At 40.9% G+C, this 23,675-nt stretch overlaps 1 non-coding gene and 1 pseudogene across 1 annotated transcript; both read left to right on the top strand.

Moving 5' to 3' along the window:
• Positions 1–732: 732 nt before the first annotated feature.
• Positions 733–807, top strand: Trnal-caa (transfer RNA leucine (anticodon CAA)). The gene has a single exon. It is a non-coding gene; the product is annotated as a tRNA-Leu (tRNA).
• A 10,138-nt stretch (positions 808–10,945) lies between these two features.
• Positions 10,946–11,063, top strand: LOC126476427 (5S ribosomal RNA; annotated as a pseudogene).
• Positions 11,064–23,675: the final 12,612 nt, after the last annotated feature.

Genomic DNA, 23,675 nt, shown 5'->3' with positions numbered 1-23,675 from the left:
ACGACCGAGGCACACAGGGCCAACACCCGGCATCATCGTGTGGGGAGCGATCTCCTACACTGGCCGTACACCACTGGTGATCGTCGAGGGGACACTGAATAGTGCACGGTACATCCAAACCGTCATCGAACCCATCGTTCTACCATTCCTAGACCGGCAAGGGAACTTGCTGTTCCAACAGGACAATGCACGTCCGCATGTATCCTGTGCCACCCAACGTGCTCTAGAAGGCGTAAGTCAACTACCCTGGCCAGCAAGATCTCCGGATCTGTCCCCCATTGAGCATGTTTGGGACTAGATGAAGCGTCGTCTCACGCGGTCTGCACGTCCAGCACGAACGCTGGTCCAACTGAGGCGCCAGGTGGAAATGGCATGGCAAGCCGTTCCACAGGACTACATCCAGCATCTCTACGATCGTCTCCATGGGAGAATAGCAGCCTGCATTGCTGCGAAAGGTGGATATACACTGTACCAGTGCCGACATTGTGCATGCTCTGTTGCCTGTGTCTATGTGCCTGTGGTTCTGTCAGTGTGATCATGTGATGTATCTGACCCCAGGAATGTGTCAATAAAGTTTCCTCTTCCTGGGACAATGAATTCACGGTGTTCTTGTTTCAATTTCCAGGAGTGTATTATGACTTTTGAACACCATTAAGGTGAATACGTCGTTTGCTCTCTATCAAAATCTTTCATTTGCTAACTATGCCTATCAGTAGTTAGTGACTTCAGTCGTGCTTCGGTAGCTCAGTTGGTAGAGCACTTGCCCGCAAAAGGCAAAGGTCCCGAGTTCGAGTCTCGGTCGGGCACACAGTTTTAATCTGCCAGGAAGTTTCAGTGACTTCAGTAGTTAGAATCTTTTATTTGTCTGGCAGTATTGGCGCTCGCTGTATTGCAGTAGTTCGAGTAACGAAGATTTTTGCGAGATAAGTAATTCATGAAAGGTATAGGTTATTGTTAGTCAGGGCCATTCTTTTGTAGGGATTATTGAAAGTCAGATTGCGTTGCGCTAAAAATATTGTGTCAGTTTAGTGACGATCAGAATAAGTAAAGAGAGAAATGTCTGAGTACGTTCAGTTTTGCTCAGCTGTTGGAAAATCCAATAACGTAAGGGGTTTTCCAGCACTGTAATTCATTAATTTTTCTAGGGGGACGTTTCATAGTATCTAAACGGATCAGGATAGCACGCGGATTGCGAAGTAGAAGACCTAAGTTTGTTTAAGATTTCACAACTTAAATTTATTTTCAAGTCCGTTGGAAGTCAAAAATCGACGTGATCTGATCAGAACGCTATATAAGATAATATGTTCATGATAAGATTAACCATAAACAGGAACGACTCAACTACGTGCTACAAACATATGAAATTTTCTGGCGGATCGCTTTCAGCGTGAACATCCGTCTGAAGATGGTTCAAATGGCTCTGAGTACTATGGGACTTAACATCTGAGGTCATCACTCCCCTAGACTTAGAACGACTTTAACCTAACTAACCCAAGGACATCACACACATCCATGTCCGAGGCAGGTTTCGAACCTGCGACCGTAGCGATCTCGCTGTTCCAGACTGAAGCGCCCAAAACCGCTCGGCCACTACGCAACGGCCGGCGTCTGAAGATGAACATACCGGTTCGAAACCAGTAACGGTACTGTTTGTGCAAATAAACAGCATTATTAACGGTGGTTGGTTGCTGTTTTCTCCTTTACAAAAGTGAACTTGTATTTTGGACACAGTCACGGGCTCAAAAACGTCAGTTTTCCACAAAATAGCAAAAAGAAAGATTTTTTTTGCAAGTCCCATTAATGCTGAGGCACTACGTTTTAACTGTGACAATACAAATACAATAACACATCAGCTTTTCAGTAATAGAGCTGTAATCAACGAAGACCACGTCCCATATCTTTTAAATTTTGGAACTCCAGGAGGAAACACTGTTTTTTGACAACGACCACGCGTCATCAACTAACGCGTGTTTGAAAGACCTATTCCATGGTTTAGCACCTGGATCAAGTCTAGGGACGTGCAACAGTGTGCTGAGAACATAATAGCATTGAAAACGCGTGTTGTGACGAGATGGTGCTTAATACGTTTACCATTTCCACTCCTGATTTAGTGATAAAGGTTTTTGTGCTTATGTAAAGGATAGATGAACTACAAAACTGTTATTGTTGACCTGTTTCCTGTTTGATTATGTCTCAGGATCTTTGATCAACTGTTGTTTAGGTCAGCATGAATGGTTGCCATTGTCAAAGATTCACCTTTCATTGCTGGTGGTGGACAGGAATTGATCGCTTGGCCGGAGAATATGCTTGGATCTGAATGACAACTGCTCCATCATATGAAGACTTTTCACTGGTCATTACCACTGTGATTCTCCAATTGGTATCTGCAACAGTCGTTCGCTGCAGCACGGGAATCCAGGATCCATTCACCTTGAAGCTTTTGTCTTTATTGTTGAAACTGTTGTCATGTTTATGAATTTCTAACTCTTCTTTGAACAACTGGGCGTGATATGTCTTGTCTATAGCGCGAACCTGAGTGTCAGCGAATTTAATTAAGTGGTCGGTCTCACACAGTGCGTTTTGCGTCGAGGCCGATTTCCTCACCTGCCCAACCTGCAATACCGTTAATGTTCTGTACATACAATATCCGCCTTCAGGCTTAACTCCGGTCAATGCTACCAGCTTAAGAAGGCCTCAGCGCTGAGCAGCCCACCACTCAAAAGCAGTCATAAAAGTCTTTCCACCATAGAGGAGTTTCTACTGGTAGGCACTTCTAGAAACGCTTTGTTTCTCGCTAAATATAACTTTTCTAGTAACATACGTCACTGTTTTACTAAAATCTGTCTACAGTCCAATCAATAATCTACATGACAGCTACGCAGGCCCGATTAACATAATCGTAATAGTGATGAGCTAACATTAGTGGGGGACTAGCCTAAAATAGTTTCATTTTAAAACTTTAATGTTTGTAAACGCTGAACATTACATACTGCAATGATTTGTGGTAGACATTTATGGACTATTAGTTAAGTTTTTTTAACGATCTTGATGTCTGACAAGTCACATTTCGCTACTATTCTTTTCCAAGTCGAATTATTCAAAAATAGGGTTATTACTCTTATACAGCCAACTAAGACCAACTAATCACTTGGTGACGAGACTAAAATCTTTACTATCTCTGCCTTCCTTTCAATTGTGATTCGAGAACCTTGTCGTTAAGTCTGCTGAACCACTATTCGAGCATATGCTGATCGTAACGTGTCGTACAATTTCTACAGATAGGTCAGTTGACATAGTAATAATTCACGCATATATATCGCTCTAAGCCAATAAGAAAACAATCTCTTTAAACAAGTTGCCCAAGCAAGCAAGTAAAATTGAACATAAAATAATAACTCGTTGAAACAAAAATTCTCAGGCACACATAAAACCAAACAACAATTTGGCGTTTCGTGTCCTGTAACACCTTTGAATTCAACGTCAACACAGTGAAACTTTCGTGGAAAATCAAAATTGCGCACCCATAGGGACTGAATCCTCATACACAGTTTACTTGTAGGTGTGGGCACGCTTAATACACTTTATTCAGTTCTAACGTCATGTTACAGATTTTAAGCTGTGCGCCCAGATAGCTGCTTGGTCAGCGTGACGGATTGCCGTGCTACGGGCCCGGGTTCGATTCCCGGCTGGGTCGGGGGCTCCGCACAGAGACTGTGTGTTGTGTTGTCTTCATCATCATTTGATCCCCATCCGGAGCGTATGTCGCCCAATGTGGAGTCGAATGTAATAAGACCTGCACCAAGGCGGCCGGACCTGCCCTGCACGGGGCCTCCCGGCCAATGACGCCAAACGCTCACTTCCATTTCCATATTTTAAGCTGTATTAATTACGATGGTAATAGCAATACAATACCACGAGAACAGCAACCAGTAAGTACGAATCTATGAATAAATTTAAGGTTATGCTTCACGGTAATAACTACATACTGTAGTATGAAGTAATGAGACTGACATCACTGCGAGCTATCTAGCAACACTGTGTTGTTCTTTTTGTGTATATCGGTGTGTTCATTCCTTCCGGATGCTCAGTTCGAGTTTCAGCTTCGTAACGCCATCACATGGTTTTTGAGAGTGCAATAAGTGAAGTTGCGTTTTGGTAGTGTGTCACGAAAATGCAGCTGCGGAATTTAGAGCAACGTTATGACATCAAGTTTTGTATTAAACTTGGGGAATCCGAGAATGACCTTTGAAAAGTTGAAACAGGCCAACGGGGAACATTAGCACAAGTATTTTGCAGGCACAAATCGGTTTTGGAAGCTGAGGGAGACCTTCAACTTCAAAAACAGACCATAACGTCTAACTTATGCATACTCTTGTGGGATCAGACCGATATTTAACAATAAGGATGATGGATGATCTGTGAAATTTAATCACTCCCACCGTACATCAAATTTTGAATAAAGTTTTGCACATGCGAAATGTTTGTGCCAAAATGGTGCCATAAAACCTCTTGACAGGATTTCCAATGACCTGTAGTGAGATGACAGGTGCTGAATCCTGAGTTTTTGAGTAAGATCCTGAGAAGAAGCGGCAAAGTGAGGTATGGCACACTGAGACAGCTCGTCGATCGAAGAAAGCTCGTATTAGCAAATCAAAGATCAGAACAATGCTGATTTGATTTCTTTTGACAGTAGTGACACCGCGCATGATGAATTTGTTCCTTCAGAAGAAACTGCCAAGCAAGAGTTTTACAAAGGTGTACTTGAAAAAACGCCCACGAAAAGGGATGAATCGAGAGAGACCGTACATTGTAGACTGGCTGCTTCATCACGACAAAGCCCCATGTCACAGCCCACAGCCACAGACCTCAGCAGAAGGCAAGGCATGCCTGTGGTTAGTTTCATAGCTCTCCAACCCCCCCCCCCCCCCCCACCCTATCCGCCTGATCTGAGGCCTTGTGACTTTTTCCTTTCCCAAAATGTCGTTTTGGGACTCTAAAGAACATTCAAAAGAATGTGTCCGATATGTTAAAGGCCCTTTCTGTTCCAACGGCATCGACGGTGTCGAAGCTACCGAAGGGAACTACTTTGAATGGATAATATTATTGTTTGAAAACAATAAAAAATTAGTATCATTACTTTTCTCACACACCTCTTATAACCATACCTTTGTGGTTTTGATGATAGTTAAATTTTTCCTTCAGGCAGGCCGTTTGCTAACAGTTGTTTTTCCTTTGGAAACGAAAAAAAAAAAAAAAAATGTACCTTCGCCCCTGTCGGACAATTTCTTCTACAACCAGTCACACAACATCTGTAAGGCATTTTGTCTGTCACTAACACAAATTTGACGTGTGCATCATATAAATAACATTAAGAACACTGTGCAACAATCATGTATTCGCAAGTTTAGCACAATGGTACCTAACACTAGTCGTTTACTGTTGATACGACTATACATTGTATACTAATGAAGCTGTTCGCAGCAGCGCACGCGGCACTCCAGTCTGCCACCAGTAATGGATGGTGAACCTCTGACAATGACATCCACTCGTGCTGGCAAAAGGTCAGGAAAATCGTTAAACAAACGTCGGCCGAATATCTGCAGACAGAAAGCAAAAGCCGATGTGGCAGTAAATAACCTCTACTTTATTAAATAGTTAACTCATATTTTGTTTTCATGTGCTGGATTAAGAAATAATTGGACGAAGGAGCCCATTAATTACCACCCAGAAATTTACTTTCAGTTGTTTATCAAATCAGGTTATACATCGGTTAAGCGGCATGCAGAACTCCAGTTAATGTTACTGAATACCAATCAGATTCAAGAACTGCCAACGTAATTATAATCTCTGACATTCCAGGATTTCCGGTGTATCTGTTGCAAACATCATTCTCAGGTTTGCTGCCACATAACACCGTATAACTGTCACAACATTATTTTCCTTAAATATTTTGCATAATGTACGGGGTGTCAGAAATCTAGAAGTAAAAGAAACGGTACCAAACTAACTGTAATTACTATTATATATTTGTTTTAATCACTCAAAACATTAAAGTGGAGGGCCAGACGAGAATTCGAAGCGTGGCAGTTCCAGATATGAGTCAAATGCTGTCACTACTACGCCTCAAATGGAAGCACGGTTTTGGCGGTTAAGACCTTTCATGCTACTAATACCCACAGAATGTTTGTTGTTTATCCAATCTTTCAAAATGCTTTCAATCTACCCTAACGTGAAGGATTTAACAACTGAAATTTAATAAACTATTAGGAAATTACTGAACCGTAAGCTTTTAGAAGCTGGAGAAACTTGGTTGCAGTGTCGAAACGTCATTTCATTTCTCCCATTTCCAACACGTAGGAGAGTTGCTAGAGTCACAGATGAGCAATGGAAGAATAGTACAATTTCAACACCTCTCGTGCTATATTCGTCATAATTACTCCAGAATGTGTACTGAGCATGAAAGTATACAGCCACTCAGATTAGAATATCAGCAAAGAAAAACAATTTTACCTTATTTTAAAAGAGTCGTAACATAGCATCTTTCTTCCGTGTACTTACTTGCAACCACGGCCGTACGAGCATTTGGTTACAGTAACCCTCATTAAAAAGCAATGTATTCTGTAGATCCTGCATTAATTAAATCTTATGCAAAGTAAATTTAATTAAAGGAGGAAAATGTAATTTTGTCAAGGTTAAAGCTACATAATGAATAAATGAAAGGTTTCAGACTAATTAGTCTCTGAAATAACTCTTGCTAAGCTCGACGACAAGTGACGTTCCATAAAAAAAGAAAAAAAGAGAGAAAAACCAGAAGAGAAGAGGCTAACAGAATGGAGAGGAAGCGAGAATGATGAAAAAGAGCTGGTAACCGCTTAAAAGTACATAGGACGCCAGTACCCGCCATGATTGTTCTCCGTAACAACAAACAATATTTTTTTCGAAATTACAATTGCTGCAGCGAGACCTTAACTGTGGCACTCTACAAAAATTGGTCAGTGGTTTTATTTACTCGCGGCAAAGACTACGAGAGCGAGGCTTTCAGATTTATTGCCTCGCTAAAAGTATCCATTGGATTCGTAACGGTTGGACGTAGAAGTTATAGGACCACTCTTGCATTACTCACCAGAATGAATTCTTCGCTACAACCTTCGAAAAATCTCGTTTCAGGGCAGGATTAAATTCCTGGTATAGTTAGGACAGAATTTTTTCACTGCTTTGAATGACTGCCGTATTTTTACGATATCAATCTCTTTGTCAGAGTAACTTATCTTGTTTTGTTCTCACAGAGGTAGGCAGAGAGGACACCACTGATAGATGAAAGCATAGTTAGTCTTTGGTAGAGTAAAATTAAGAAAGATATAGTGAAGTCTCATAATATCACTGTCTTATAAAAATTAAACTTTATCTATGAACGAAATTTTGGTTTTAGGCAAAAATGTGTTTTCGGAAATTGTGTATTCGACATAGGCTCAGCTTCTGCGCTCCGTCCGCAAACAAAAGGTCTATCTGTGGATGTTATTTAGGAAAACTCTGTCAGTACATCGCAAATTCTATGGCCGTTGTCTGCCTGCTTAGCTGAGTGGCCAGCGTTGATTCTAGGTCGGGTTGGAGATTTTCTCCGCCCGTGGACTGGGTGTTGTGTTGTACTTATAACCATCTCAACATCAGCGACGCGCAAATCGCCCACTTTGGTGTGACCTGCAAAAGACTTGCACCCGGTTGCCGAACATCGCCGGACGGTACCTACCGGCCAACAATGCCATACGATCATTTCTTTTCGTTACTATGCCCGTTCTGAATGTGGCTCGATGCTATAAGACTTTGTTAATGGCTGTTGATTGCTGAGGTGCCTCTGGATCACAGATTTCTAAGCCGTGGTGATTTCCTGTAGTACTACTGCAGCTTCCAAAATAGTTTAAGTGCTAAATGTGAGGCCGGCCGCTGCGGCCGAGCGGTTCTAGGTCCTTCAGTCCAGAACCGCACTGCTGCTACGGTCGCAGGTTCGAATCCTGCCTCGGGCATTGATGTGTGTGATGTCCTTTGGTTAGTTAGGTTTAAGTAGTTCTACGTCTAGGGGACTGATGACCTCAGATGTTAAGTCCCGTAAAGCTTAGAGCCATTTGAACCACTTGACTTTGATAAATGTGATTTCCATAACATGTTGTGTAGTAACGTAAGTACTGTAAGTTTACTAAAGTCCAAAGAATATAGTTTAGAGTAGGTAACAGCATAGTTAAAAGAGCAAAGCCCCAAAATGATGAATATTTTAGATTTTCGGTTTATTTAAGGAAACTGTTGTATGTTTATGGTACAATGCATGCTGATGTATCCATGCATAACTGACATCCAAGTGCTTTTCACTATCCCATTCGGATGTTGTGGGCTGTCCTACTAATATTTTTTGAGGAGGTAAATTTGAATTTTAACGGATGTTAAAAAGTCATTTTTTGTCACTATTTTCTACTTTGCTCGTAACAGTTATTTAGGTACTGGTATGTTATTATGCCGAGATTCAAATTATCTCATGCGTAGACTGCCAAATTCTCGGATACGTGTTTCTGCAGCTTGGGGATTGACTTTCTGTTCTTGAAGCCTCTAACGAGAAATAAGTTGTGTCCGTCGCTGTTTCCATATTCGAAATATGCAACTAGTCTACCAGGAAATGCAAGCGGAAAGACTACATTTTGCTCCAAAAAAATATTTTGTACAATATTGCAGTAACCCTCACGCTATTTTCGCTTGCCTCTCGCCATTTTCACTAGCGATTGTGATCCTCCATTAAGAACAACGTACTGCGTTCATTCTGAGAGGAGATATTCAGTCACACTCCGAATCAGACATTACGAATCGAATATTTTGGTCAGTAGTTGTGTATCTCTAATTTGTATTTAAGTAGAATACGAATAATTATATTATATGTGTTATCTTTACTGAAGTTGTCCTGTGTCTGAGGCATAACCAGAGTTCTTTATTCTCTCCCCAGTAAGAAACGAGTACAGGACGAGGTATAACAACATGGAGATCTTTAACTTGTTCCAAATGATACGTCGATAACCCAGATGAACGATGACCTGCCTTCATCGGTAACACGGGCGGAAAACGTGGACAAAAACTAAATTAATAAAGTCACAAGTAATCTTAGTATCGCATTAGAAATTAATAAGTTAGGTTCGCCGCAAAGAACTGGTATACATTTCAGCTAGACTGTATTCCATTACCATACCAGAAACAGTGAAAAACTAAGATATAGCTCTGGATGAGCATATCGGCTAAGCAAATAGTATTGTCAGAATGTACCGGAGAACTTCCGCTTACTTCTATGTCATAAAATGTTTCAGAACAAATTGCCACTGGATGTGGAATGTAAACTCGAACAAACGCTCGTTCTACCGAACCTCCACTGTTGAAATGTAATTCGACATGGCACGTAACATCCGCCGATACCACCACGTCAGGGCTTCACATGTCCAATTAGCGTGGTTGCGGCCAAACATGCCGCATCACTACCACCCGCTATATCTACGTCACCGGCTCCTCAGTATAAGCAAGCATCTCACTATCTCGGGTCAGAAATCAAATACCTTTCATGCCATCACAATCGAAACACATGGTACTACTTATCTAGTACACTATCTGTGCCCATTCTCAGAACAAAAACATTCGCAAACTCATTCACTGTCGCTGCTCTCTTATTCTGAAACAAGCTGCCCTGCGCTCTGCATACAATTAAACGCCTTGCTGCTCTTAAGAAGAGGTTAATGTACTTCTTCCAGTCACCCTCCTAACACTTCTCCAAAAATTAATGTAAAAAGCCAACTGTCCCTCTCTCTCGAATGGTAAAGCTAATGTTCCACCTTTCCCAGTTATGCACCTTTCTCTTTTCCTTCCCCTATGAGACGCACCAGTTTCTCTTCCATTATGTTCTTTAAACGAGTGTTATCACTTTACTCTTTTCCTTCCTCCTCCACCGCTTCGTCTCATGCCCACAGCTAATAGCATTCCAACCACCAAACTTATCGTAGCTCCTATTTATTAATAATTACAATATATTATCATGTGCAATTACAAACTGTGTGCGTTTGTTGCTTTTTGTCTGTATTACTGTACATTTTAATTTCTATATGTTGTATAACATATTACTGAAATACAAGTAATGTAAACATGTATAATGCCTGGTCAGATGTAAGAGAGTGCTTGATAGCAGTAATATTGCCACGTTAAATTAGTAAATAAATAAATAAATGATCTTCTCAGAAAACTGCATAACGCGTTTAGAAATTCGAACAGCAATAAAGTAGACTGAAACTACAAGATCGAGGTTGGCATAGGAAAAGAATCACATGGAAGGGTGGCTCCACAATTCTTGCATCATTTATGCTTTGAATTATGACTTACACGAAAGCACAAATAGAATAGAATATTCACCTAATATCTTTGAACATAAAAAAATGAAAATAAAGCTTTTTAAATTTCAACTGCAGACTGACTTGTCTAACTTTCAATTCTTACCAACCCAAGGAACAAGTACCAGCAACAAATTAAAATAAATAAATAAATATATCTCAATAAAACTTCTCCTAAACAGTAAATAAGTAAAATATAACTCTTGCACAATCTTCTTAACCAGTCACAGTTATTAAGATAAGAGATGGTACATCCAAGCATGACAGATCTGACCAACTTTCGTACATCTATAGAAAAGATACAATGACAGATTAAGATCAAGCAAAGAATAGTGAGTTTAAATTAAAAACAGAAATCAAACAATATGGTAGTTAGAACGGAAATCACATTAAAACTTTATTCAGCACACCAAGTATATACGCAACTATTTGAACAGGTAATGGAACTATCTAAAAATTTAAGTACAATGTCACTCACATATAGGTTTTCAGGCAGAATATTTAGAAGTTAAAGCAATTACATCAGAGCCTTAAAAATGGAAGCCAACGGCCTTGCCGCAATGGTAACACCGGTTCCCGTTAGATCACCGAAGTTAAGTGCTGTCGGGCTGGGCTGGCACTTGGATGGGTGACCATCCGGTCTGCCGGGCGCTGTTGGCCAGCGGGGTGCGCTCAGGCCTTGTGATGTAAACTGAGGAGCTATTTGATTGAGAACTAGCGGCTCCGGTTTCGGAAACTGACGTACGGCGGTTAGAGCGGTGTGCTGACCACATGCCCCTCCATATGCGCATCCAGTGGCGCCTGTGGTCTGAGGATGACACGGCGACCGGTCGTTACCGCTGGGTCCGCCAGGGCTTGTGGACGAAGTTAACGTTACAATTTACTTTAAGAAGGGAAAGGCAATCCGTCGAGGTGAACAATTCTACTATAGCAACAGCATTTAAAGACACATAAAGTTTATCACACGACATGTGACCTGTAATTGAAAAAGTGTAATGATGATCTCTCCATTGGCAAAAGATACCGGAAGAGTATTACATTTGGATCTCTAGGAGGGGACTGCCCAGGGGGAGTGACCATGAGAAAAGGATTGTATAATCAACGAAATGAAAAGGTTCTACGAGTCGGGACGTAGAATGGGAGAAGCCTGACGTGATAGGGAATCTAGAAAATCTGAAAAGGGAAATCAAAAGACTCAATCTGGATATAGTAGGGGTAAGAGAAGTGAAATGTAAAGAAGACAAGAATATCAGGTCAGATGGGTATAGGATAGTATCAACATCAACAGAAAATGTTGTAACGGTAGTAGGATTCGTTATGAATGGGAAGGCACGGCAGAGAGTTTGTTATTGCTAACAGTTCTGTGATAAGGTTGTTCTTATCAGAATCGACTGCAAAACATCACCAACAATGACAGTTTAGGTATACATGCTGACGTCGCAAGCTGAAGATGAAGAGATAGAGAAAGTATATGTGGATATCGAAGGGGTAATACAATACGCAAAGGGAGATTAAAATCTAATAGTAATGGGAGGCTGGAATGCAGTTGTGCGGGAATGAATAGCAGAAAAGGTTACAGTAGAATGTGGGAATAAAATAAGGAATGAGAGAGGAGAAAGACTAATTGAATTCTGTAATAAATTTCAGCTACTAATCGCGAATACTCCGTTCAGGAAGCACAAGAGGAGGAGGTATACATGGAAATACTGGGAAGATTTCACTTGGATTACATTCATGGTCAGACAGAGATTCCGAAATCAGATAGTGGACTGTAAGGCGTACCCAGGAGCAAATATTGACTCAGATCACAATGCAGTACTGATGAAGAGTAGACTGAAGTTTAAGAGATTAGTCAGGAAGAATCAATGCACAAAGAAGTGTGATACGGAAGTACTAGAGAATGACGAAATACGCTTGAAGTTATCTAAGTTCATAGATACAGCAGTAAGGAGTAGCTCAATAGGTAGTGTTTGGACATCTCTAAAATGAGCACTCACAGAAGTTGGAAAAAAAGACATACCTACAAAAAAGATAACTGCGAAGAAACCGTGGGTGACAGAAAAATACTTCAGTTGATCGATGAAAGAAGAAGGTCCAAAAGTGTACGGGGGAAATCATGAATAAAGAAATACAAATCGTTGAGGAATGAAATATATATGAAGTACACGGAAGCTAAGACGAAATTGTTGTGTGAAAAATGTGAAGAAATCGAAAAAGAATTGATTGTGGGAAGGATTGACTCAGTATATAGGAAAGTCAAAACAACCTTCAGTGAAATTAAAAGCAAGGGTGATAACATTAAAAGTACAATGGGAATTCAACAGAGGAGATAGTGGATAGGTGGGAAGAGTTCACTGAAGGCCTGTATGATGGGGAAAATTCGTCTGATTTTACAGAAGAAGAAACAGGAGTCGATTTAGAAGAGATAGGGGATCCAGTATTGTAATCACAATTTAAGAGAACTTTGGAGAACTTAAGATCAAATAAGGCAGAAGAGATAGATAACATTTCCTCACAATTTCTAAAATCATTTGGGGGAAGTAGCAATAAAAAGACTACTCACGTTGGTATGTAGAATGTATGAGTCTGGCGACATACCATCTGACTTTCGGAAAAATATCGTCCACACAATTCCGAAGATAGCAAGAGCCAACAAGTACAAAATTATCGCACAATTAGCTTAACAACTCATACATCCAAATTTCTGACAAGGGTAATACACAGACGAATAGAAAATAAAATTGAGGATGTGTCAGATGTCAACCAGTTTGGCTTTAGAAAAGGTAAAGGCACTAAAGAGGCAACTCTGACGTTGCAAGACTATAGTAAAATGAAGACACGTTCATAGGATTTGTCGACATAGAAAAAGCGTTCGACAATGTAAAATGGAACAAGATGTTCGAAATTCGGAGAAAAGTAGGTGTAAGCTATAGGGAGAGACGGCTAATATACAATATGTACAAGAGCCAAAACGTAATAACAATAGTGGACGACCAGAAACGAAGTGCTCCTATAAAAAAAGAGTGTATGACAGGGATATAACCTTTCACCCACCCCACTTTTTCAATCTGTACATCGAAGAAGCAAGGAGTAAATGAAATAAAGGTTTAGTTGTGGAAGTAAAATTCAAGGTGAAAGGATATCAATGATACGATTCGCTGACGTTGCTATCCCCAGTCAAAGTGAAGAAGAATTACATTATCTGGTGAATAGAGTGAACAGTCTAATTAGTACAGAACAAAGATTGAGAGTCAACCGAAGAAAGACGAAAGTGATGAGAAGTAGCATAATCTAGAACAGCGAGAAACCTAACATCAGAACTCATGAAACTTCCTGGCAGATTAAAACTGTTTGCCGCACCGAGACTCGAACTCGAGAACTTTGCCTTTCGCGGGCAAGTGCTCTACCAACTGAGATACCCAAGCACGACTCACGCCCCGTCTTCACAGCTCTACTTCTGCCAGAATCTCGTCTCCTACCTTCCAAACTTTACAGAAGCTCTCCTGCGAAACCTGCAGAACTAGCACTCCTGAAAGAAAGGATACTGCGGAGACATGGCTTAGCCACAGCCTGGGGGATGTTTCCAGAATGAAATTTTCGCTCTGCAGCGGAGTGTGCGCTGGGGCGTGAGTCGTGCTTGGGTAGCTCAGTTGGTAGAGCACTTGCCAACGAAAGGTAAAGGTCCCGAGTTCGAGTGTCGGTCCAGCAAACAGTTTTAATATGCCAGAAAGATTCATATCAGCGAACACTCCGCTGCTGAGTGAAAATCTCATTCTGGAATCAGGACTCATAGTCACGAAGTAGATGAAGTTAAGAAATTTTGGAACCTGAGCAGTAATCTATCCAATGACACGCGGAGCAAGGAGAACATTAGAAGGAGAATAGCACTGGCATAAAGAGTATTTCTGGAAAACAGAAGTCTACTAATATCGTAAGTAGGCGTTAATTTGGTGAAGAAATTTCTGAGAATATGCATTTGAAGCAGAGCATTGTATGGTGGTGAAACATTGACTGTGGGAACACTGAAACAGAAGGGAATCGAAGCATTTCAGGCGTGGTGTTACAGATGAATATTGGAAATTAGGTGGACTGGTAAGGCAAGGAATGATTACCTTCGGCGCGGATTCGGAGATGAAAGGAATATGTGTGAAACACTGACAAGGAGAAGTAACAGGATGATAGGACAGCTGTTAAGACTACAGAGAATGACTCCACGCTACTAGAGAGAGCTGAAGCAACTAAAAAACTGTAGATGAGAACAGAGATTGGAATACATCCAGCAAATAATTAAGGACGTAGGTTGCAAGTGCTGAGTTGAAGAGTTTGGCACGGGAGTGGAATTCGCCGTGGACCGCATCAAACCAGTCAGAAATCTAAGCAGGCCCTCGCGGCCGGCAAATGCCGAAATGTCGGGCTCGCGCTTCACAAGACAAGGAGGCGCTGCTATTAAACACCACATACGTGTGATATTTGCTACACAAATACAAATTATAAATGACAATCGTCACCTTTTTAGGAGTTCACCACTATGAGGCCAAAAAATCCATCATAAAATAAGGTGGCAGACACTACTCGCAAGAAAACTGCCTAATGGAAAATATATTAAATCACTGATAATAAAACAATTAGCGTCACCATAAAAACATTATGGTAAACTTAAGACTAAAATTGGACGGCCAGGTGCCTAATTGAGTCAAACAGATAGAACAAATTAATGATTCAGCTTAAACCTCTGAGGGAATACTTAGTGACTAGGCATTACAAACAGTATTTCCTTGAAGCAGTCTTCAGGCTTGACAACCATCTAGAACCTAGTTTAAAAACACACATATTACTACAGGAAATTCCCCTTAAAAGAATTAAATGGGAAAATTACAAACCTTACAAAATGTAAAAAAGTCTGATCTCAGTGAAGAGGAATTTACCATACTGCTCATGACCAAATTATACAAACTGAGTAAAGAACTTCATTAAGCACCAAAGCTCAAACAACAAGTTGCCATACACATGAGGCGAAAGTTAGATTTCACTACTAAACCACTAAATTTGAAAGTGCTGCACGGTTTATGGCCTTGATAATCGGTAGAAAGATATGGTCTCAGTGTGATGCACTTTATCGCCAGCGCAGGGAAAGTTACTAATTTACACCCAAAATTTCCACCAAGGAAATAAGTGCAAAGATACAAAACTTTTGCGGCTAAGGTTAATCACAATAAATTAAAATGTTCCAATGTTCCATAAGGCACCAACAGCAGAGGCGCAGATATCGGAACTCGAGCAGTACTGACCCCAAAGTTTCTCCAATAACGTTCCTTGCATACACGGAAACGATGAGGGCACAACTGCGAGCGTCTAAGTCCGCACAGCATGGATAGAAAGGATAGTGCTAATTCACTGAAGTCCGTGGGAGGACACCGTCGACACGACAGTGTGATTGCCACTACCTAAAGGAGTGAAAAGCCGATGTCGACACAAACAGCACTAACGGCCGAGGGTACCGTCGCGAGCGAAAACCCAGGCATGATGACCTCAATCTGCGCCCTTCCTTCTCGTTCTGTCATCACATTCCTCTGCCACCGTATTCAAAACTCTCCGAGCCAACGATCATGTACGAAAACTGCAAGTTAGTTTCTCGCCACCTGTCAGGGTGCCAGTGAAAGATGGCACTGGGAAGAGGTAGGTAAAATGAACTGGAGTCACCACGGCTCACTGATCACTAATCTTCATGTATTTCTGGCTTACACAGAGTGATTCAAAGGATAGCTCACAAACTGATGGAGCTGAAGTCGAAATGCAACTTTGGAACAGGAACTTATGGTCTAGAAAGTAATACTGAACCAGTGAGAGATTTAGAACGCATATGCATCTTGAGTTAAACAACGATAATGTATTGTATTCTCAACGACGTTTACAGTATGTGTTCAAAATTACGACCACCATATAAAATCTACCTAGGAAATACTGGCGCAATCTACCACGTAAATCAGGCGCTGGAAGAAACATGCATTATGCATCTGAAACAACTAAATTCAGCAATTTCTTCTATTCCCTCCGTCACTAAAAATGGAAAAAAGTCATTGTATTAATACATACACCGCAGATGTCCTAGTGAGAAGCTTCTCTTTGCCCGAATTATTGCCACGTACACAGAAACAATAAATTTTCTTTGCTGAACTTGCAGTGGGTATGCACGGATTGTCCTGTCACTGCAAAACTTTCACACGCTCAAGTTTGCTTCCAGGCCTGTAAGTTCCTGTTCCAAAGTTGCGTGTCGACTTCTCTATCAACTTCATCAATTTGTGCGCAACCTTCTGAATTACTCTGCATACGATTTAATGCATCTGCGTCGGTTATCGCTTGAGTAGCTACGGAATGATTCCCTTAAGTTTCGGTATTCGTTTGATTGAAAATATTGCTTTAAGCATTTTAGCACTAGAGTTCACATTCGACATAAAAATCCTCTGTTTCTTGGGAACGCTGTCAGTCAAATAAGAAAGGAACATTGGACCAATTTCGTGACTGGATTCAAGGCGCCCTGCTCCTTAGTTCTCATAATCTGTTACTAACGAGGTGGTATATTCACATGTAGAAATAATGCCGGAAGAAATTGAGTGGAGTGTTGAAAGGCAGTTAGTGTTTACTAAACATATAAATGATGTTATAAGCTGCATAAGGCTGTTTGAGGAGGGATGCTTTTGTTTGTGGGAAAGTTGGAAGCTAGTAAGCTGCAGTGTGTTGCAGGAAGATCTGCAGAGAGTACATTCTTCGTACAGGGTCAATCAGTGAAATCACAGAGTGAAAAAAAGTAACATATTGTCTGTAAATAAATAGGAGTAGCCAAGAGTCACTGACTCTCTAACTGATCTGATGCCACGATTTCCTCTCCTTTTCCAACCTCTTCTTAACAGAGCAGCGAGTAGTATACAACGAGTACTAGAACCAATAGGGAACAATAAGAGTGGAAGAACAACAACGAAGAGCTCGAATTACGAACTGTGTAAAACAGTGCTAAAGAGTTTGCCTCTCCTATTGAATGTATAGCGAAGAAGCAATGACGGATATAAAGAGAGGTTCAAGTGTGGCATTAAAATCCAGGGCTAATGGATATCAATGAAACGATTCGCTGATGACATAGTTAGTTTCCTGAGGATGAAACAGAATTACAGTCCCCGATGAATGGAATAAACAGTAAAAGATTACAGGATGCAGACTGAGAGTAAACTGAAGAAAACTCAGGAAATGATGAGCAGCAGTAACAAGATTAGCAATAAACCTAACTTCCACTTTCCAACTATAATTTTTCTCTTTGCAGTCTTAGAACATTATCGAGTACTTTTACCTAAAAATTAGTCGACGGTATATTATGCAATACAAATCTCTGCATCTCTGAATATTTAGGCAGTGCTCTCCGTCATTGTACTTATGAGTCAGGGCTCATAGTTGCTATAAAATTGAAAAAAAGCTAGCACTTTTAGAATAACTGCCAGTCACACATTTTTTAAATTTTCATTTGTTTCATGTACCGTCACACTTAACATTCACTTTATGGCTGTGCAACGTTTAAACATTATACAGATAATAGAACAAGTGTTGAGACATCACGGAATAACTTCAAAGGCCCGAGGCAGGATTCGAACCTGCGACGTAGCGGTCGCTCGGTTCCAGACTGTAGTGCCTAGAACCGCACGGCCACTCCGGCCGGCATACGTGTGATATTTGCTACACAAATACAAATTACATAAACCACAATCGCCACCTTTTTAGGGGTTAACGACTACGAGGCAAAAAAAATCATCATAAAATAAGGTGGCAAGCGCTACTCGCAAGAAGACTGCCTAAAGGAAAATATATTAAATCACTGGTAAGGGAGAATAAAAATTAAACAATTAGCGTCACCATAAAAAAATTAGGTAAACTTAAGACTAAAATTCGACGGCCAGGTGCCTACTTGAATCAAACAGATAGAACAAATTAATGATTAAGCTTAACCCTCCGGGTATTTCCTTGAAGCAGTCTTCAGGCTTGGCAACCATCTAAAACCTAGTTTCAAAACACACATATTACTACAGGAATTTCCCCTTAAAAGAATTAAATCGGAAGATTTTCACTCTGCAGTGGAGTGTTCGCCAATATGAAACTTCCTGGCAGACTTTAACTCTGTGCCTGAGCGAGGTGCGAATTCGGGACCTTTGCCTTTCGCGGGCAAGTGCTCCACCGACTGGGCTACCCAAGCACGACACAAGACCTGTCCTCACAGTTTCAATTCTGCCAGTACCTCGTCTCCTACCTTCCGAACCTCACAGGAGCTCTTCCGTGAACATTGCAGAACTAGCACCCCTGGAAGAAAGGGTACTGCAGATACATGGCTTAGCCACAGCCTGTGGGATGTTTCCAGAATGAGAAGGGCAAATGTTCCGAGTTCGAGTCTCGATCCGGCACACAGTTTTAATCTGCCAGGAAGTTTCAACTTCTAAGATATTAGAGAGTCAAGCTGTTCCAGGCCAGGAGCGATCTGACGAGTGCTATCCAGCTTCCATGCCCAATGGGGCAGCATTGGACAGTGTGCAGGCAATAACTTTAGGGGATTGGTATACAACCAATAAGTATCAGACGATGGATGGAGCAAGTGCTACTATGTGATGGACACAAGGAGGTATAGAATTCATCATTTCGTCAACGACAAAGTCCTTAGAGATGCATCACAAGCTCGAGCGGTGCGGATGGATATCGGCCGTGTGTTGTTGATAGGGACCAGCCCCTGCATTTATCTTAAATAAGAGGGCATGTTGAAAAGTAAAGTCTCCGAATTACTTGAGGGGAAAACGTTAAAGGGTCTTAAATCAAACATACGTTATTAGCATTCTGCTTCTTTAGTCTTCATGTGTGCATGTGTACATATTTATTTGTCATCATCGTCATCCTGGTGACGAACACATTTCCCCGAACGACAGTCCAGTTTCTTGATTTCGTTAGTGTAGAATGTTTGACCCTGTAAACTCTAAACCTTCACGGCCGGAAATGTCACAGTTAATAAACTTTTCTAGGCTGTTCTGCCGTAGTCGAATGGATTTCACCATAAAACCGAAGGTGAAATCCATTCGTCCACGGCATAATAGCTCGGAACATTTTATTAACTATGTTTGATTTCGATGACAAAGCCACAACCGCGCCTCCGCTTGCACCGCTTCATCAGTATCAAAGAGGTGTTCTCGAAGGCGTTCTTTAAGTTTGAGAAACAGACGAAAATCGGATGGGGCCAAGTCGAGACTGCATGGAGAATGATCGATGAGAGCGAACTAAAGGCGTCGGATTGTTGCCGATGCCGCGGCGTTCGTCTGCAGTCTGGCATTGTCATGCTGAAGGACAGGGTACTCCATGTGTGGACGAACCTCTGAAATCGAATTTCGGTTACAGCACGCTGTTTCTCACGCGCCGACATAGTTACGTTAAACACTGGTATGCCACACCCTACAATTTGGAAACCTCTAGCGGCAGAGGGCCGCAAATGTATAGAAGTGAGAAATAAAGATCTAGAAAGCTAATAATGATTTTTTTTAGTTTAAAAGGTTTTAAAACTTTTCACATTAAAATACGGAGGCATTACTTTTCAGCGCATCGTCATAATTTATGGGATTAACTCCAATCACAAATTTGAATGGCTGAGTCGTCGTCTTCCCAGATTGGAGTCCAGTGGCTTTACCACTTTATTCAGTGGCACACAGCTACGCTGATTTCCGAGTTCTTCTCTCACAATGATTGTTCGTAAGATTATAAGTCATTATATGAGGGTGTTAGAGGAAAAACAAAGAATTTAGAAATGAATTTGTTAGAGGAGCTGTGAAAGTGGGACCCATGGGGAAAAAGATACAAGAGAGCAGACTAAGGTAGTACGGACACTCACAGAGAAAGGGGAAAGAGTATATCGAAAACAGAGTTGAAGATATAACGGTTGAAGGAGAGGAAGACCGAAGATGAGGTGGAAGGATAAGATATCCCGGGACCCTAAGGGAGAAAGGATGGGAGAAGGAAGAGGCAATGGATAGAGTACTATGGAGGAGAAGGACCCAGAAGAGCAACGCCGACCCTACGTGACGTGGACAAGGCGACGATAAAGAAGAAGATATTGGGATATGACGATGGGTGATAAAGAAACTCGCGTAGGTCGCCATAAAAGTTTTCTGGGTGTGGTACCGCATCGTATTGTATAAAACTACTGCTAGAGGAAACCAACGTTTCGGACAAGCTGTAACCGATTTTGTGTCGGCTGACTCCGGTCGTGGAAGCCTACGCAATGAAACTCACGTTGATTACATGTACATGCACATACATATGCTACATGTTAAATCCAAAATTATCCTTACAAACGTCTCGAAAGTAGCCTTTGATTCTTTGATCATTTTAGGGCTTTTCGGACTGTAATCTCATTTGGCTCAATGTAATTACATTTGCCTTCACATTTCATATCGAAAGGTCTTTAACATCACAGCAGCATCATTCAGATTGAAATAAACATTGATTATCAAAATAAAACGTATGGAAACAGGAACTACCTTAAGTAACAGGATAAAACCACAAAACACACAGACCAGTGACAATAAAAATACTTGAAACTGGTCGTGGATGTCTGGTTACTGCAGTCTTCTTTATCATGCCCACAGTTCCCTTAACCTGAAAATAAGAGTGATTCGTATAGAAATGCCTCACACAATAGCTCAAGGGAATGATGCCTTCACAGAAGTTACTGATAACAAGCACCACATAAATATTGGGCATAGACAGATTGTATACAAAATGGACATGCATGATTTGAGGGACTTCTCCCTGATCGCGGGTTTTCTTCTGTGGTATAAATCCTCTTTGGTAGGTTAATATGATACTGTGTTCTGTGCCGTGAATGTCATCATTGGGAATGACTGCCTGATTACGAATCTCACATGTAAAATCTGATCGTCCGTACTTGTTCATTAGCTTTGCCGTTGACTTTCAGGAGGTTGAAATTTTCCAGTTTAAGTTTCAGGCTATAAAACACTACAGTAATTGAAAGTCATTAATTTATAGCAATATTACAAGTTTCACGACCACTTGATGCAATTGTTCCTGACAAATGTCATGACCAATTACTCTGTGTGGTCGTCAATGTTTTCAATTTTCAAGTTGGGTTTGTTGATCATGTAGCGGGATTTTGAATTTCGCCGCTCTACACTCGTTCCCTCAGATATAAATTATACCGTCGCAGCTGTATGAGCGCTCGACGGCAGAGAAAACATTTATATGAAAATGAAGGTACAAAAATTGTAACTCTTTTTGTTTTCTACCAGCTATTGTCTCTTGAGAGCGAAAGCTTAATTTAACTTATTCGCTAGTCTTGGTATGATTCAGACGTAAAAACTTATTGGTTAGTCTTGGTCTTATTAAGAAGTAAAAACTTATTGATGTGCTGACATATAGTATTGTGGAAGCTTGTATGAAATTTGGAGAATGGAAGCAGCCGTAAAATACATTGCATTCAAGATCAAGATGGTTTTAATTTGTAGACATAAGTAATTCCTCGACGATGAAATTTACTGCAAGATGTTGGAGCAGCTACGACTTTTTCATGCAGAAATGAAGCAGGAGATCGTTGGAGAACAAGACCTGAACGCTGCACGAGAGAAGACATATTAACTTGGTAATGAATGTACTCTTATCTACGTCATTTCCCCCTGTTAATCACATTTTGTTATTCTCTGTTCTCTTTCAAATAATTTTTGTAGTAAAAATTGGGTTGACTTTTGCTCAGAAACGCCACAGGGACCACCCCAACAATAGCTTTTCCGAATCACGAAGTCCGATAGCTTTTCTGTAATACGAAGTCCGATCTGCATTACATTCTTTCCCTTTTTCACGGTCATGAACGATTTTAAAACCCCTTTTTATTCACCATCTCTTCCCACATTTTCAACCTTTTATTTTCTTTTCTTCTCTTTTTCTTTTTTATTAACCACTACACAAACTAGTGTCTTTTTGGACGCTAAACAGTTGTGACCTAATATATCGAAAACTAGTCAGTAAACCCAAATATTTTTTTGAATAAAACCCCTGTAAATACTAGCAATAATTATTTCAGTAACCGTATTTGGCACAAGAATGTCAATGTGCATTTAATATTCGATATATGAAATTTACGTACCCGAGTGGTCGTAACATTTTCTGCCGGATATTCCACTGCCTCTGCAGTTGTTCCGAGTATTTGGCTAGTAACAGGGCTGTTTAACGTGTCACATTTCGTTGAAAAGAGTTTCTAAAGGACCCTTTATGTAACTTGCTTTATTCTTTCAGCCGTCTCGCTTAAGAATTCCGGCGGGCTCACTGATACCGAGAAAACCATTTTAGCTTTAATACAAAATTCCATCTGACGCTTCTCATATTACTGCCAACGGCGTTCATCGCTTTCTGAATGCGGAATCTGTGGCACGCGCCGCCGGCCGCTAGCTGGTTATTACACTGAAGGAAACGGCTGACGCTGTGCCCTCTAGTCTCCAGTCAGCGCTTCGCAAGAAACCCGAAAGAGCGGATACAGTTACATACAGCAGAAACCTAACGCTTCATAACTGCCCAAAGGAAATAATGTTCTGGAGAGAGGCAGCTATAGCTCCACAGCTAATTAGCCCTTTTGGTTGTAACGGAACTCGATACATTCTCTTTCTTATTCACAACTCTGTTCACGCTGGTATTTAGCTTTCTGAGTTTTGGCTAAATACGAGGCACCATATTTCTGTAGCTGAGCGTAGATAATAAACTCTTGTAGAAGGCACACATTAACGACCTTCTGCACCACTACATGTACAATTCGAATGAAGTCCACAGTCAGTACGGGTGATGAGACTGGAAAGTGGCTATTTGGCCTACTTTTATTCCTTTATATCAAATACGATAAATTTTGGATCTACTCAGCTCGACTGAACAGCCGGGTGATAAAAAACTCACGTAGCTCGCGATTTAACGAACTGAGAAATTCTTAGGTTTTATCAGTTTTATCAATTTTGTGGCTGAGTGTGAGAAGAAATTGTCTGAAAAGAAGTGTAAAATCTGCTCGCTGAATACAAGGCTGCGGAGCGGTCGTGATGTTCACAGCAGCTCCTCGTGGTATCAGAAACAATAAGAAAATATTCCGAATAAACTACGGTAAGTATTGAATGTAGGTAGGGGAAAGAGTGCTTTCAAATTTCAGACAGAAATGTAAAGATTTTCCACTGATGAGCTCTAGTCTCTAAAGGAGTACTCTGGAGGGCA

The sequence above is a fragment of the Schistocerca serialis genome, chromosome 4 (genome assembly GCF_023864345.2).
Source record: "Schistocerca serialis cubense isolate TAMUIC-IGC-003099 chromosome 4, iqSchSeri2.2, whole genome shotgun sequence".
Lineage (NCBI taxonomy): Eukaryota > Metazoa > Arthropoda > Insecta > Orthoptera > Acrididae > Schistocerca > Schistocerca serialis.
This window is presented reverse-complemented; position numbering and strand designations above follow the sequence as displayed.